The following is a 19,087-nucleotide window of genomic DNA, read 5'->3' as shown; positions in this document are numbered from 1 at the left end:
GTATCATTCTAGTAGGCGGTATATCTAGATAAAGAGGCACCATGGTACTCTTGGTCTTGTATCATTCTAGTAGGCAGTATATCTAGATAAAGAGGTACCATGGTACTCTTGGTCTCGTATCATTCTAGTAGGCAGTATATCTAGATAAAGAGGCACCATGGTACTCTTGGTCTTGTATCATTCTAGTAGGCGGTATATCTAGATAAAGAGGTACCATGGTACTCTTGGTTTCGTATCATTCTAGTAGGCAGTATATCTAGATAAAGAGGTACCATGGTACTCTTGGTCTCGTATCATTCTAGTAGGCAGTATATCTAGATAAAGAGGTACCATGGTACTCTTGGTCTTGTATCATTCTAGTAGGCGGTATATCTAGATAAAGAGGCACCATGGTACTCTTGGTCTCGTATCATTCTACTAGGCGGTATATCTAGATAAAGAGGCACCATGGTACTCTTGGTCTCATATCATTCTAGTAGGCGGTATATCTAGATAAAGAGGCACCATGGTACTCTTGGTCTTGTATCATTCTAGTAGGCGGTATATCTAGATAAAAAGGTACCATGGTACTCTTGGTCTCGTATCATTCTAGTAGGCAGTATATCTAGATAAAGAGGTACCATGGTACTCTTGGTCTTGTATCATTCTAGTAGGAGGTATATCTAGATAAAGAGGCACCATGGTACTCTTGGTCTCGTATCATTCTACTAGGCGGTATATCTAGATAAAGAGGCACCATGGTACTCTTGGTCTCGTATCATTCTAGTAGGCGGTATATCTAGATAAAGAGGCACCATGGTACTCTTGGTCTTGTATCATTCTAGTAGGCGGTATATCTAGATAAAGAGGTACCATGGTACTCTTGGTCTTGTATCATTCTAGTAGGCAGTATATCTAGATAAAGAGGTACCATGGTACTCTTGGTCTCGTATCATTCTAGTAGGCAGTATATCTAGATAAAGAGGTACCATGGTATTCTTGGTCTCGTATCATTCTAGTAGGCAGTATATCTAGATAAAGAGGTACCATGGTACTCTTGGTCTCGTATCATTCTAGTAGGCAGTATATCTAGATAAAGAGGTACCATGGTATTCTTGGTCTCGTATCATTCTAGTAGGTGGTATATCTATATAAAGAGGTACCATGGTACTCTTGGTCTCGTATCATTCTAGTAGGCGGTATATCTAGATAAAGAGGCACCATGGTACTCTTGATACACAAAGTAAAAATCTAAGGTATCATTAAAATCTCTGCAATGCATATATGTTAGATATAATAGAAGTGTTATATATGTAATTAGACTTATTAGTTACCAGGGTACTCTTTCATTTTTCTTCTCTCATTTACTGCATAAGCCGGTTATTATGATATTCATGATGTATGGTTCTAAATAATGTATTGCTAAATACCTTAAAGACACAATGAACCCAAATTTTTTTCTTTCATGATTCAGATAGAGAATGTCATTTTAAGCAACTTTCTAATTTACTTCTATTATCAATTTTAATTAGTTCTCTTGCTATCTTTATTTGAAAAAGAAGGCATCTCAGCTAAGGAGCCAGCAAATTTTTGGTTCAGCCATGGACAGCACTTGTTAATTGGTGCTGTCCAATCAGCAAGGACAACCCAGGTTGTTCACCAAAAATGGGCCGGCATCTAAACTTACATTCTTGCTTTTCAAATAAACATACCAAGAGAATGAAGAAAATTTGATAATAGGAGTAAATTAGAAAGTTGCTTAAAATTGCATGCTCTATCTGAATCACGGAAGAAAAAATGTGGGTTCAGTGTCCCTTTAATAAAAAAGCTTTGATTAAAAAAAAAATTATATAGAATATGTAATGTAGAGTTATACATTTAATTAACATACGGCTAGATTACGAGTTTTGCGTTATGAGTCTTGTAGGTACAGCTGTACCGCACACTTTTTTGGCCGTCACGCAACGTATCTACCGCACCTTTCAAAAAGTCCTTTTTCAATGGGACTTCCACAGCGCCAGTATTAAGAGTTTGCCTGTCGGGTCAAAAAGTGAGTAGAACAGCCCATAACTATAAGATCTGTACCGTCACCTGATAGTCAGTAGTTATGAGTTTTATGTTACAAAGCTGTAGCATAAATCTCATAACTAAAGTGTTACAAAGTACACTAACACCCATAAACTACCTATTAACCCCTAAAGCGAGGCCCTCCTGCATCACAAACACTAAAATAAAATTATTAACCCCTAATCTGCCACTCCGGACATCGCTGCCACTATAATAAACATATTAACCCCTAAACTGCCATACTCCCGCATTGCAAACACTAGTTAAATATTATTAACCCCTAATCTGCTGCCCCCAATGTCGTTGCCACCTACATACACTTATTAACCCCTAATTTGCTGTCCCTAACATCGCCGCAACCTACATTACTGTTATTAACCCCTAATCTGCTGCCCCCAAAATCGCCACCAGCTAACTACACTTTAACCCCTAATCTGCTGCCCCCAATGTCGACGCCACTATACTAAAGTTATTAACCCTTAAACCTGACCCTAAGTCTAACCCTAACGTAACCCTAACCCTAACACCCACTAACTTTAACATAATTCAAATAATTCCAAATAAAAATTACAATTAATACCTAAATTGTTCCTATTTAAAACTAAATAAATACTTACCTGTAAGATACAACCCAAGCTAACTACAAAATAACTAATAGTTATATTGTATCTAGCTTAGGTTTTATTTTTATTTCACAGGTAAGTTTGTATTTAACTAGGTAGACTAGTTAGTAAATAGTTATTAACTATTTACTAACTACCTAGCTAAAATAAATACAAAGTTACCTGTAAAATAAAACCTAACCTGTCTTTCACTAAAATCTACCATTGCACTAAAATTAAAAAAATTAAATTAAAAAAAAAAAACATTAGAATTCTATCAGCCAATTGGAATTAAAGGGTAAAAAATCCTAGGATTTAGCTTTAATCCTATTGGCTTATCCAATCAGCCAATAGGATTGAGTTTGCATTCTATTGGCTGATTTTACTGTTGGGGTTTGTTTGTATTTTTTTTTTACAGGTAAAAGGGCCAATTTCTTTGGGGCAATGCCCCACAAAAGGCCCTTTTAAGGGCCATTGGCAGTTTAGTGTAGGCTAGGGGTTTTATATTTTTTGGGGGCTTTTTTATTTTGATAGGGCTATTAGATTAGGTGTAATTAGTTTAAATATTTGATAATTTCTTTTTTATTTTGTTTAATTTAGTGTTTTTTATTTTTTGTAATTTAGATAAATGTATTTATTTTAATTTAATTTATTTAATTTTAGTGTAATGTTAGGTTTTAGTGTAAGACAGGTTAGGTTTTATTTTACAGGTAAGTTTGTATTTATTTTAACTAGGTAGCTAGTAAATAGTTAATAACTATTTAGTAACTAGTCTACCTAGTTAAAATAAATACAAACTTATCTGTAAAATAAAACTAAAACCTAAGCTAGATACAATGTAACTATTAGTTATATTGTAGCTAGCTTAGGGTTTATTCTTAAATAGGAATTATTTAGGTAATAATAGTAATTTTTATTTAGATTTATTTTAATTATATTAAAGTTAGTGTTAGGGTTAGACTTAGATTTAGGGGTTAATATATTTATTTAGTGTTAGTGCTGTGGGAGGCCAGAGGTTTAGGGGTTAATAACTTTAGTATAGTGGTGGTGGCGACGTTGGGGGCGGCAGATTAGGGGTTAATAAATATAGGTAGGTGGCAGCAACATTGGGGGCGGGAGATTAGGGGTTAATAAGTGTAGGTGGATGGCGGCGACATTGGGGGTGGCAGATTAGGGGTTAATAAGTTTAAGTAGGTGTCGGCGATGTCGGGCGGCTGATTAGGGGTTAATAAGTGTAATGTAGGTGTTGGCGATGTCGGGGGAGGAAGATTAGGGGTGTTTAGACTCTGGGTTTATGTTAGGGTGTTAGGTTTAAACATAAAAAAAAATCCCCATAGGAATCAATAGGGCTGCATTACGGAGCTTTACGCTCCGTCATTCCAGGTGTTATGCTTTTTTTTAGCCGGCTCTCCCCATTGATGTCTATGAGGAAATCGTACACAAGCATGTCAAACAAGCTCAAAGCAGCGCTGGTATTTGTGTACGGTATGGAACTCAAGGCTGGCAAATTATAAAGTCTTTTAAGGTAGTTAAAATATATAGGGGCCTATTTAACAATGGTCTGTCGGACCTGATCCGACAGTGCGGATCAGGTCCGACAGACCTCACTGAATGAGGAGAGCAATACGCTCTCCGTATTCAGCATTGCACCAGCAGCTATTGTGAGCTGCTGGTGCAACGCCGCCCCCTGCAGATTCGTGGCCAATCGGTCGCCAGCAGGGAGGTGTCAATCAACCCGATCGTACTCGATCGGGTTGATTTGTGGCGATGTGTGCCCGTCTGCTCAGAGCAGGCGGACAGGGTTATGGAGCAGCGGTCTTTAGACCGCTGCTTCATAACTGCTGTTTCTGGCGAGTCTGTAGGCTCGCCAGAAACACGGGCCCTCAAGCTGCATACGGAGCTTGATAAATGGGCCCCATAGAATTAGCCTTTCACTTAAGGGAAGGTCTAATTTGATTGGTTTAAATTGTGTATTAAGCTATTGTTATCTTTTACCTTCAGATCTCAGGGTTGTGATTAATAAATGATTTATGTCAATACTTGATAGATCTGAGTATTAATGGAATCTGTTAGATAACCCAGATTGGATATTTGTCTATAGCCAAGGCATATCATTTTTATATTAAAGAATCATTCTTTCTTTTGTGAGAATCATACATACATCTGTTGCTAAACACTTTTTTAGTGACAACCTCTAGACTGAGGAATACAACAGAGTTGAGTCCATAGGTGTCCAAAATATGTGAGATACAATACCCAAGCTGAGTGTCCATTTTAAGGACGGGTGAGACAAAATGATGGCAGTTCCTATTTGCTAGACACTGTGGCCTGAAGGACTTTCCTGCCAAAAGCAGATAAGGAAGAAGCCTAAATATAAAAGTAATAAATTTAGAAAAGGTATGAAGAGAAGACCAAGTTGTACCTTGGAAATCTGTTCCAAGGAGGCAACATTTTTGAAGGCCAAAGTAGTAGATACAGATCTAGTAGGATGAGCAGTTACTCTTTTTGAAGGCGGTTTTCCCCACAACCAAGTAATCCTTACGAAGTGTCTGATTTAGCCATAATGCCAAGGCCACCGCTGTAGACCTTTGACCCTTTCTAGAACCTGAAAAGAGGACAAACAAGCTAGAAGTCTGTCTAAAGTCTTTACACATTGTGAAGTAGGTATTCCTTAGTGTTAGGAGGATTTTGGCACAGAGAAGGAACATCAATTTCTTGATTAATATTTTCTTCAGTAGAAAATCATATTTAGTCTGGAGGACCGCTTTATCTTGATGAAAAAGGGCTGATCAGAAGAGAGGGCAGACCATTTAGAAACTCTTCTAGCAGACACAAATGGCTAGAAGAAAGAGAACCCTCCATGACAATAACTTTAGATCCAAGGAGTGCATAGGTTCAAATGGGGGGGGGGTCCATGCTGAACAGAAAGAACCAGATTCAAATTACAAGGGGGAAAAATAAGTCTAATAACAGTGCTAATTCTCACCAAGGCTTGGGCAAAAGTTTGATCAGGTAATTTAGCCATTTTTGTGTGAAACAAAACTGAACTAGCCGAGACCTAGCCGATAACCCCATATCTAGTCCATTTTGAAGGAATTGAAGGATTCTAAGGATTCTAAAATATTTCGAAGAGCAACCTCTAGAAGAACACTAAAGTAAGTAAACTTTCCAAATGTTATGATACATTTTGTGCATGACCGGCTTTCTGGCTTGCAGTAAAATAGAGATAACAGAATTTGAAAAACCTCTGTTTTTGAGAACAAGTCGTTCAACCTCCATGCCAATTAAGAGTTTTAAGAGCCAGATGATGCAGGGGTCTTTGAGACAGCAGATTTGTCCTTAGGGGTAGAGCCCATGGAATATTATAAAGAAAGAAGGCGCCACCATAGTGCACAATCAATAAGGTAGGTCAAGGCCAGCGCACAAAATATGTGTATTTACAAGGTTCAAGGCACTTGAGAAGTGCCACAACAGCCTCCTGGGCTCTTTTAAGTCGCCCAGACAACTTCTCCCGTGTACTCCAAAACACTTGGTGCTTCAACCAGCTGTCACCCACAGGATTCCAAGAAGCTGTAAAACTGCAGTTATCCACAGCAACAATAAAGACTTTTCCCAGTATCAAATGTAGTCACTACATGTAGTATTAAAGGGATTAAATTGTGCTGGTTCCAATATAATTGGAAAATATATTTAAAAAATATATTTAAAAAATGCTTGTGGAAAGTCCGATACAATAAAAAGACTTTAATTTTCATACATAAAAACACAACGTTTCACAATCTACATTGACCGTTTCATCAGGTGTAATTATATGATTAAGATATCCACGGCTTCTGCCCCCCCCCCATACTGGAAGGTCCCGCACCTCATACTCTGTATCCTTTGTTTTGTTTTTGTTGTTTTTTAATGTTTATATTTTGATCCGTGAGTAATTATGAGTGAACATTTTGACTCTAACCTAAAGACTTGGGTAACCTGGACCTTGCATTTATATTATGAATGTTTCTGTTTTTGTTGTGCAAGTTTGTTTCTTCTTTCTCCCCTTAGGTACATGGCTTCAGAGCACTTCAAGAATCTTGTCATGTTCTGGACGCCAGTCTGAGTAAAGTAATGTTACTATATGTTTAAGTAGAGGGTTCCACTGACTTCAGCGCCCCCCCTAATAATATATTAGATGAGCTCTAATGGTTCCCCTATCCCAGTGACACATTAAAAGGTTTTAGATAGTAAAGGGGCAGTAAATGACAATCCATGGGCCTTGAACATAACCTCTTCCCTCCTGTCTTTAGCTGGTTGCACTTGTTTTTGGGCGTGACACGGCATGACCTTGTCACCCCTTTAACCAATATCTTTTTCCATATATCCACGCCCCATAGACACATCCCCTCGCCCAGACTGATAGTCCCCTTAGGGCAATCCCCCTAGAAAAAGGAATTTGGAGGAAGTACATGGGGCTTTCTTAACCCCTACTCGCAGTTTTATTGTTTAATTGCCCGAAACTTAGCCATTATAGCCCCACTACAATTCCCACCTTGATTTAGGATCTCACCAACCCCCTAACAGTGTAGGGTGGGACCTAGGATATGGAACTTCTTGATTACATTGAAATGTGTTAACTGTTTAACCAATGCTGTCCCATTTGTGCTTAGCCTCCTGGTGTTTACATGCCATTAAATTCACTCACTGTTAAACCCCAATAGGGGACTTTGTACTATTACTCTCAATTAATCTTCTCGTTTACAGACTGTTTATGTAGCTATACTAATTGACAAGTTTGAAAGCCCATATAGATAACTCTGGTCCACCCCCTTGGGCCCTTATGGTCCAGGAGCTGTCGCAATTGGTCCAATTTAGTCAACTCCAGGCAGCTCAGGTGCTCCCCCCAACTTTTTGATCTGAGTTGGTCTTTTCTGTTTAGGAAAGCACAACGCAGATATTGGCTGTGTTACTTAACCACAGACCTAATTTATTGTCACTTTTCTGAAGTGTATTTACACTAATTGAGACAGAGAGACACTAACTTTGCTAGCTGGTTTTGCATTAGACAGAGAGTTTCACCTAGTTATCCCCCTCCCTCACCTTTCCATTTCTTCCCCCCCCTTTTTTTTTCTTTTCTCTTCTTCAACATGGCTCTTAAAGTTGCCACCTTAAATACCCAGGGATTGAATTCTCCCACAAAAAGGAGCCTTCTGCTTAGATATCTTTTGAAAAATAGCATGGAAGTTGCCTTCCTACAAGAAACCCACTGGCCTCAGGGCTCCTCCTTCATGCAGAATTCTAAAATATTCCCAATTTGCTTGTCGGCCTCGCACCCAACAAAAAAAAGAGGTGTCGCCATCATGATCCATAAGTCAGTCGCATGTGAGATTCAGCACGTAGAGAGAGATCCAGAAGGTAGGTTCCTCCTGGTGGTCTGTACACTTGATGGTGCCCAATACACCCTTGTTTTGTTGTATGCCCCGAATACTGGACAACTCTCCTTCCTAAACTCAGTTCTTCCCTTAATAGACCAATTGAACAGAGGTTATCTTCTGATAGGGAGAGATCTAAATATAGTCTGGGACCCTATCCTAGATAGGCAATACCCTAAGCACAAAAATTTAAATCCGGTAGCCAAACGAACTTCAAACCAGTTCAGGTCCTTAATGTATCAGTACAGTTTGTACGATGCTTGGCGTTGCTTAACCCCATCGGAGAGGGACTTCACTTTCTATTAAAACCCCCATCTCTGCTATTCAAGAATTGACTATCTGCTATGTCGCTCCCACCTCCTGGACAATCTTTCTACCCCCTCTATTCAGATTTGCCCATGGACAGACCATGACATGGTCTCCATAACTTTGAAGGGAGCACATCCTCAAGGTCCCTCAACCTCTAGCTGGAGGCTACACCCCTCACTAATTTCCGGACCGGCTGGAATCAAAACCTCCAATACAATATTGGACTTCCTGGCCACCAATGACAATAAAATGACCAACGATTCAGTATTGTGGGCAACTCTGAAAGCCTACCTGAGAGGACACTTTATAAAACAGGCAGCGATTAACCGTAACCTCAGGGATAAATCCTTAGCTCAGTTATATTCGGAACTACATTCTCTAGAATCCCACAACAGAGGTGATCCCTCAAGACAAATTGCGGAGCAAATAGCAATCATCAGATCTAAAATAAATGAAACTGAAAGAAAAAGGGTGCAATCGAACCTTATGGCCCTCAAACAATTGTACTACTATAAGGGTAACAGGGCAGACCGACTCCTAGCCAATAAGCTTCGAATTCGTACGCAACAGCATTGGTTTCCGCATATTAAAACCCATAAGGGGCTTGTGTGTGCCCCTAAGGACTTGCCCTGTCGATGGACACCGAGAAAGCGTTTGACAGGGTGAGATGGGACTATATGTTCTCCACACTCTTAGCCTTCGGCATCCTGGAACCCTTCATATTCGCAGTAAGATCCTTATACTCTTGGCCTTCGGCAAGGGTGAGAGGACTGGATTTTTGCTCCTCCAGGGTTCAGATTACTAATGGCACAAGACAGGGTTGCCCCTTGTCTCCCCAGTTATTTGCCCTAACCATAGAACCGCTAGCTACTGCGATCAGATCCTCTACACAGGTGAAAGGTTTAACCCTCCATGACACCCCTCAGAATCTAGCCCTATAAGCGGATGACTTGACCCTTTTCATTACAGACCCAGAGGAATCACTCCCTGCTCTTTTTGACCAACTTGAAAAATTTGGAAGCATCTCTTATTACAAGCTAAATATAGGCAAAACAGTAGCGTATTCCTTAAATCTATCAGAATCGGAACTAAGCTCACTCAAGAAAAAATACCACTTCCAATGGTCCCTTTCAGGACTAAAACACCTAGGGGTGTTTCTCTCTCATGATATGGGTACGGTCCTATCTAAAAATTTCCACACCTTCCTTTCCCAACTCCAAATTGACCTCTGCTCCAGGAGATACGACGAGATCTCCTGGTTTGGGAGAATAGCCGCAGTCAAAATGATGCAGCTCTCAAAATTAACTTATCTTTTTCGCTGTTTACCGATTAAAGTACCACTTTCCTTACTGTCCAAGTTTCAAGCTGTAATTAATCGGTACCTTTCTAACGGGAAGAGGTCCCGAATCGCAGCATCTTTGCTGCAACGTCCAGTGCTCGCTGGAGGCTTAGGTCTCCCTAACGTAAGGCTATACTATGAGGCTGCCCTACTTACTCATATTTCTGAGTGGAACACGAAAAAGGCTATTCCCTGCTAGATGGAACTTGAGCAGGCCTCCTTACCTGCCCATCTGACATTGATGGACCTTCTCTGGATCCCCTCACACTGCTACTCGGAATTCCCGATACATAAAAAAATTGTATTACACTGCAAAAACTCCTGGTTACATCTTCGTCATAATAATCTGGTCTCTCCACATACCTCCCCATGCCATTCCATGGCAGGCCTCTTACGTGGCCTTCCTCTTGCAGGTCCGATGGTGCGTCAGGCTCTCTCCACCCTTAAAATTACGGACCTCTTCAGGGACGAAAACTCGGTATCCCCTGGAGACTTGGCTCTCCTCTATGGCATTCAATCAAAATTCAGATTTGATCTTTTAAGGCTCTTATCTATATTGAAGTCATGGGGATTCATGAGTGCCCCTCCAAGACAGCTGACTCCCTTGGAAAGGTGGATAACTACTGATCTCCAGCACATTTGCCCTTTGTCCTTTCATTACCAAATTCTTCTTGATTCTTCAAAATTAACAAAAACTAGACAAATGGGGGAGTGGGAGAAAGACTGGAAAGTGGAAATCTCCATAGAGTTGTGGGCTGACGTGGTTCAACACACAAAGTCATCAATACACTGTATAACGCTTTACAAACTGTTCTTCAAGATACTTACGAGGTGGCACTATGTCCCCCTGAAACTCCACAGGATGTTTCCGGACAGCTCCCCCCTCTGCTGGAGAGGTTGCCTGCCCCATCATTACCTCTTTGTGGAGCAAACTGGAAGTTTTGTGCTGCCGTCTGGTTCTGGTTACGTCCCTTCCCCCCGAAATGGCGATAGCTCATGTAGGCCTCAGTCCCATCCCACCACCTAAACGTGCACTCCTGATAACGATCATGATGGCAGTGAAACTATCAATAGCCAGGAACTGGAAGAAACCTAATCCCCCTAATTGGCAGGCTCTGATCTAACTCATCTCCTATTTCAGGTCCATGGAGTGCTTTGTGTACACCTCCCAACAACAAACAGATTTGTACTCTTTGATATGGGAGCCCTGGGACTCACTGGGAGAGAGCTCGATTTCCTCTATGTATCTGCAAGGTAACTGAATTAGTAATTAGTAGTAGTAGTAGGTGGAGCCATGTGGAGGGTGTCTGTGTCGTTCTCCCCCTCTCCCACGTTTGGCCTCGCTCGGGATATGTCCCCCCTTTTTTTTTTTTCTCCCTTCCCCTCCCTCTCATTTACCCTACTATTCCCCCTTGGAATTCTTTTGGCCAGAAGTTTTCCACTTGGAACTCTGCCTCTTTGATAGCAATCAAAATTTGTTAACGGTTTTATCTCTGTCTCTGCTCACCAAATTTTATTAAATATTTTTCTCTTCTTATTACTGGTTAACCACCTAAAACACAAAAACCTTAAACCTCATTACGAGGTCTGCCCTTTCTAGGTAGAGTATCTTTGGTCAACTGTTGTAAGACCATAATATGATCTGTACTGTTTCATATCTGGAAGGGTGCCTTCCGCTTTATTTTTTGTTGTTGTTATTTTTTTCATATGGGCTGTAAATTTTCTTTTATATACTGTTATGTGATTTTGACCTCAATAAAAATTATATTATAAAAAAAAAAAGATATCCACGGCTTTAAATAAACTTTTTCGGCGTCCTTGGGGTCTTACTGCCCTTGCGCGGAGGTTTTGCACGTAGGGATGCACAAATGTTTTGACTTACCAATTGATCTAAAAATATCCAATCAGGGGACAGCAATATGACCAGCCCCTCCAAAACGTTTCATATCAATGTCAGTTTTGCTTATATGCTCCTCCCCTAACTGCCACCCCAAGTCATTCGACAGAAGATAAGCAAGAAAAAAGGAGCAACTATAGGGTGCAGTGGTGACTATAGTTTAAAAATAAAAAACACCTGCCTTAAAATGACAGGGCAGGCCGTGGACTGGATACACCACAAGAGAAATAAATTTATCAGGTAAGCACAGGGTGAAACTACAGGGGGTGCAGAGGTCGCAGGTGCGACTGGGCCCCTGAGGGTGGGGGCCCAGTTTAAAAACAAAATATATATATATTTTTTTAAAATATATATATATTTTTTTTAATAAAAAACGTTAACCTACCACTGCCTGCACTGATATCATGTGAGTGTGACATGACTACAGGGGTTAGTGTTTCTGTTTTACCCATTGGTGTTTATGTGTGTGTGTGTATGGTGTGTGTGTATGTATGTGACTGTGTGTGTATTTATGCATGTATGTGTGTTTGTGTATGTTTGTGGAACCAGCAAATTACAGACCTTGTTACTACAGCATGGGGGGGGGCAGGGGGTAAACAGTGTCACTATACAGTACCATTATATACAGTATGGGGGGATGGACCATGCCACTGACTACTGTGGTCACTTTATAAAGTACTGGGCGGGTAGGGTCAGGCCAGCAATCTCACCAACAGATTACAGACTGTGTCCCTAACTTACTATATACAGTACTGGTGGGTTAAATAGTATCACTATATATATATACAGTAATAGGGGGTCAGACCATCTCACAGACTGTGGGCACAGGGTACCTCCTTTTGCAGACATGTAATCTGATTCACATTTTTTTCTGTGTTAAATGTAAAAAAAAAAAATATATATATATATATATATATATATATATATGTATTAAATTCACCTTTTTTTGGAGGGGGAAGGGGTGGGGGGGGGGGCTTCTTAGATTCTTGCACCTGGGCCCTGTGGTTTCTAGTTATGCCTCTGGGTAAGCATAAATGTTGTTTTCTCTTGTAAAGGTGTATCCAGTCCACGGGTTCATCCATTACTTGTGGGATACCAATACCAAAGCTTTAGGACACGGATGAAGGGAGGGACAAGGCAGGAACTTAAATGGAAGGCACCACTGCCTGTAAGACCTTTCTCCCAAAAATAGCCTCCGAGGAAGCAAAAGTATCGAATTTGTAGAATTTAGAAAAGTTATGAAGCGAAGACCAAGTCGCCGCCTTACAAATCTGTTCAACAGAGGCCTCATGTTTAAAAGCCCACGTGGAAGCTACTGCTCTAGTAGAATGAGCTGTAATTCTTTCAGGAGGCTGCTGGCCAGCAGTCTCATAAGCTAAGCAGATTAAGCTTCTTAGCCAAAAAGAAAGAGAAGTTGCCGAAGCCTTTTGGCCTCTCCTCTGTCCAGAGAAGACAACAAACAAAGCAGATGTTTGATGAAAATCCTTCGTAGCTTGTAAATAAAACTTTAAAGCATGAACCACATCAAGATTGTGTAAAAGACGTTCCTTCTTTAAAGAAGGATTAGGACATAATGAAGGAACAACAATCTCCTGATTGATATTCTTATTAGATACCACCTTAGGAAGAAACCCAGGTTTGGTACGTAAAACTACCTTATCTGCATGGAAAATCAGATAAGGGGAATCACACTGTAAAGCAGATAACTCCGAATCTCTTCGAGCCGAGGAGATAGCTACTAAAAACAGAACTTTCCAAGATAAAAGTTTAATATCTATGGAATGCAGAGGTTCAAACGGAACCCCTTGAAGAACTTTAAGAACTAAATTTAAACTCCATGGCTGAGCAACAGGTTTAAACACAGGCTTGATTCTAACCAAAGCCTGACAAAATGCCTGAACGTCTGGAACCTCAGCCAGACGTTTGTGCAAAAGAATAGACAGAGCAGAAATCTGTCCCTTTAAGGAACTAGCTGACAATCCCTTCTCCAATCCTTCTTGGAGAAAGGATAATATCCTAGGAATCCTGACCTTACTCCACGAGTAACCCTTGGATTCACACCAATGAAGATATTTACACCATATCTTATGATAGATTTTCCTGGTGACAGGCTTTCGAGCCTGAATTAAGGTATCAATGACCGACTCGGAAAAACCACGCTTTGATAAAATCAAGCGTTCAATCTCGAAGCAGTCAGACGCAGAGAAATTAGATTTGGATGTTTGAAGGGACCTTGAAGTAGAAGGTCCTGCCTCAGCGGCAGAGTCCATGGTGGAAAGGATGACATGTCCACCAGATCTGCATACCAAGTCCTGCGTGGCCACGCAGGAGCTATCAAAATCACTGAAGCTCTCTCCTGCTTTATCTTGGCAATTAGACGAGGGAGCAGAGGAAATGGTGGAAACACATAAGCCAGGCTGAAGGACCAGGGCGCTGCAAGAGCATCTATCAGCGCTGCCTGGGGATCCCTTGACCTGGACACGTAACAAGGAAGCTTGGCGTTCTGACGAGATGCCATGAGATCCAGTTCTGGTTTGCCCCATAGTTGAATCAGCTGGGCAAATACCTCCGGATGGAGCTCCCACTCCCCCGGATGAAAAGTCTGCCTACTTAGAAAATCCGCCTCCCAGTTCTCTACTCCTGGGATATGGATAGCTGAGAGATGGCAAGAGTGAACCTCTGCCCATAGAATTATCTTTGAAACCTCCAACATTGCCAGGGGGCTCCTTGTTCCCCCCTGATGGTTGATATAGGCTACAGTCGTGATGTTGTCGGACTGAAATCTGATGAACCAGACCGCAGCTAGCTGAGGCCAAGCCTGAAGAGCATTGAATATCGCTCTTAGTTCCAGAATGTTTATCGGAAGGAGGGCTTCCTCCTGAGTCCACGAACCCTGAGCCTTCAGGGAGTTCCAGACTGCGTCCCAGCCCAGAAGGCTGGCATCTGTCATCCCTATAGTCCATTCTGGCCTGCGGAAACTCATTCCCCTGGACAGATGGACCCGAGATAGCCACCAGAGAAGAGAATCCCTGGTCTCTTGATCCAGATTTATCCGAGGAGACAAATCTGTGTAGTCCCCATTCCACGGATTGAGCATGCAAAGTTGCAGTGGTCTGAGATGTAGGCGGGTAAATAGAACTATGTCCATTGCCGCTACCATTAGGCCGATTACTTCCATACACTGAGCCACTGACGGCCGAGAAGTGGAATGAAGAGCACGGCAGGAAGTTAGAAGTTTTGACAACCTGACCTCTGTCAGAAAAAATTTCATTTCTACTGAATCTATCAGAGTTCTTAGGAAGGAAACTCTTGTGAAAGGGGAGAGAGAACTCTTTTCTTCGTTCACCTTCCACCCGTGAGACCTCAGGAATGCCAGAACAATGTCCGTATGGGACTTGGCGATTTGAAAAGTCGACGCCTGTATCAGAATGTCGTCTAGGTAAGGAGCCACCGCTATGCCTTGTGGCCTTAAAACCACCAGTAGAGATCCTAGAACCTTCGTAAAGATTCTTGGTGCCATGGCTAACCCGAAGGGAAGAGCCACAAACTGGTAATGCCTGTCTAGGAAGGCGAACCTGAGGAACTGATGATGATCTCTGTGTATCAGAATGTGGAGATAAGCATTCTTTAAGTCCATGGTAGTCAAATATTGACCCTCCTGGATCATAGGTAGGATGGTTCGAATAGTCTCCATCTTGAAGGATGGGACCCTGAGAAATTTGTTTAGGATCTTGAGATCCAAGATTGGTCTGAAAGTTCCCTCTTTTTTGGGAACTATCAACAGATTTGAATAGAAGCCCTGCCCCTGTCCCTCCCTTGGAACTGGGTGGATCACTCCCATAACCAGTAGGTCTTGAACGCAACGTAAGAATGCCTCTCTCTTTATCTGGTTTGCAGATAATTGTGAGAGATGAAATCTCCCCTTTGGAGATGAAGCTTTGAAGTCCAGAATATATCCCTGGGAAACAATCTCCAGAGCCCAGGGATCCTGGATGTCTCTTGCCCAAGCCTGGGTGAAGAGAGAAAGTCTACCCCCAACTAGATCCGGTCCCGGATCGGGGGCTACTCCTTCATGCTGTCTTAGAGGCAGCAGCAGGTTTTTTGGCCTGCTTCCCCTTGTTCCAAGGCTGGTTAGGTCTCCAGACTGGTTTGGACTGGGCAAAATTTCCCTCTTGTTTTGCATTAGAGGAAGTTGAAGCTGTGCCACTCTTGAAGTTTTGAAAGGAACGAAAATTATTCTATTTGGTCCTTAATTTGTTGGACCTATCCTGAGGAAGGGCGTTACCTTTTCCTCCAGTAATATCAGAAATGATCTCCTTCAGTCCAGGCCCGAATAGGGTCTGCCCTTTGAAGGGGATGTTGAGAAGCTTAGACTTTGAAGTAACGTCAGCTGACCAGGATTTAAGCCATAGCGCCCTACACGCCTGAATGGCAAAACCTGAATTCTTAGCCGTTAGCTTGGTTAAATGAAAAACGGCATCAGAAATAAAGGAATTAGCTAACTTAAGAGCTTTAATCCTGTCTAGAATATAATCTAACGGGGTCTCCACCTGTAGAGCCTCCTCAAGAGACTCGAACCAGAAAGCCGCTGCAGCAGTGACTGGGGCAATGCATGCAAGAGGCTGGAGAATAAAACCTTGTTGTATAAAGATTTTCTTAAGGAAACCCTCTAACTTTGTATCCATTGGATCTAGGAAAGCACAACTGTCCTCGACGGGGATAGTTGTACGCTTAGCTAGGGTAGAGACTGCTCCCTCCACCTTAGGGACCGTCTGCCAAGAGTCCCATGTTGCGGCATCTATGGGAAACATCTTTTTAAAAGCAGGAGGGGGAGAGAACGGTACACCTGGTCTATCCCATTCCTTAGTAATAATTTCTGAAAACCTCTTAGGGACTGGAAAAACGTCAGTGTAAACAGGCACTGCAAAGTATTTGTCCATTTTACACAATTTCTCTGGGACTACAATGGGGTCACAGTCATCCAGAGTCGCTAAAACCTCCCTGAGCAACAAGCGGAGGTGTTCAAGCTTAAATTTAAACGCTGTCATTTCAGAGTCAGACTGAAGTAACGCCTTCCCTGAATCAGAAATGTCACCCACAGATAGAAGCTCTCCTGCTTCGGCTTCTGCACATTGTGAGGATATATCGGACATAGCTACTAAAGCGTCAGAAAGCTCTGTATTTGTTCTAGCCCCAGAGCTGTCTCGCTTTCCTTGTAACCCTGGCAGTTTGGACAATACCTCTTTGAGGGTATTAGTCATAACCGCCGCCATGTCTTGCAAGGTAAACGCATTGGACGCGCCAGATGTACTTGGCGTCACTTGAGCGGGAGTTATAGGTTCTGAGACATGGGGAGAGCTAGGTGGTTTAACCTCCCTTTTGTCAGTCTGAGAAACCTCTGGTGATAATTCTTTAAATGCCATAATATGGTCTTTATAACTTATAGAAATATCAGTACATTTGGTACACATTCTAAGAGGGGGTTCCACAATGGCTTCTAAACATATTGAACAAGGAGTTTCCTCTATGTCAGACATGTTTAACAGACTAGTAATGAGACCAGCAAGCTTGGAAAACACTTTAATAAATGTGAAACAGCAATTAAACAAAAACGGTACTGTGCCTTTAAGAGAAAAAAACTACCACATAAACTGCAAAACTGTGTTAAAAAGTAGTAAACTCTATGAAATGTTTACACTGTGTATAAGGGACTAAAGCAGCATTGCACCCACTTGCAAATGGATGATTAACCCCTTAGGCCCCAAACCGGATTTGAAAAACGTTAAAACCGTTAATAAACAGTCAAACACACTGCCACAGCTCTGCTGTGGCTCCTACCTGCACTCTATAGTGGTCCTAGATGCCAGAGGACTCCTTTAGGGAAGCTGGATGTCTCAGTCTGAATATCAACTGCGCATTTAGAGCGCAAAAATAGGTCCCTCCCGCCATGCACTCGATGTCAGAGGGCCTTAAAAAAGTACTCCTAGGACTAATCTGACTAGCCATGTGGAAAACTAGGCCCCAAATAAAGATTTATCACCCTCAGAGAAAAAACGTTTTTTCTATAAACCATGCAAACGTTTTGACACTAAGTAATATGAGTATTAACATGAATATTACCCTTATTTGCAAGCATGATCCCAGTCATTGTTAAATCAATGCATCAGGCTTACCTCAAATATACAAGGCTCTGTCAGCATTTTCTAGACCTTATCATCTATCTAGAAATAAATATACTGAACATACCTCAAGGCAGGTAATCTGCAAACCGTCCCCCCAACTGAAGTTTTCTTTCCATACTCTTCAGTTATGTGTGAGAACAGCAATGGACCTTAGTTACAAACCGCTAAGATCATCAACCTCCAGGCAGATTCTTCTTCTAATTTCTGCCTGAGAGTAAAACAGTACAATGCCGGTACCGTTTAAAAATAACAAACTTTTGATTGAAGGTAAAAACTACACTAAGTCACCACATCTCTCTTACACTTCCTATCTTGTCGAGAGTTGCAAGAGAATGACTGAGGGTGGCAGTTAGGGGAGGAGCTATGTAGACAGCTCTGCTGTGGGTGTCCTCTTGCAACTTCCTGTTGGGAAAGAGAATATCCCACAAGTAATGAATGAACCCGTAGACTGGATACACCTTTACAAGAGAAACATATATATATACATCCATTTATATAAATGATGATACAATAACAAAAAATATTAGAAAATATAACATACAAAATACAAACTGCTCATAGTCACTAATATATAGAATATAAAATGTTATAGATCTATAACAGTCTTCATGGTTAATCCATTTAAGACAGAATAGAGCTATTCAAACTCTTGATATGGTGGAATGTGATACTATATTTCTTATGGATTTTCGATATCTGTGTCCTATGTCTCAGTCTCCTAACATGTCTAATACTTCAAGAGGGACTGCTCATATATAGTATAGTATCTAATACGATATGAGGTTCAGGTAGATCCGATACCCTCAATCATATATCCATAACAAGTCGAATTGTTCAAATTAGGCCATATAGCATATAAAAATCTAAAATGGAAAAAACAACAATACAAAAATACAAACATACAAAAGTACAAAGATCCTTGTGTAAGAAAGATAAAAAAGATAAACTATTTACTTCCATCCACAACTTGATAGGTGATCTATATGGGAAATTATATCATCCAGTTCCATACATCGAACAATATTTATAACATCTATAATTAAAGGTCCTATATACAAAAATTGTCTTGTATGTGTATATCTGTGATGGCCAGTAGGTGTATATTTAAAATCTGAAACCAAACATGCAAGCACACATATATCAGTGTGTCAAGACCCTCTCTTCATCCTGAGGTCCAGATCACTATATATCTGTGAATCTAAAAACTTCTAACCCAAAGAAGTAGAGAAATTTATATTTTTGTTTTTCTCTTCATATTGATGATGGGAAAACAAAAGGGGCAAGAGAGGAAAAATGGTATA

Source organism: Bombina bombina, chromosome 3 (assembly GCF_027579735.1).
Source record: "Bombina bombina isolate aBomBom1 chromosome 3, aBomBom1.pri, whole genome shotgun sequence".
Lineage (NCBI taxonomy): Eukaryota > Metazoa > Chordata > Amphibia > Anura > Bombinatoridae > Bombina > Bombina bombina.
The sequence above is the reverse complement of the archived record's forward strand: the minus strand, read 5'-3'. Positions refer to the sequence as shown.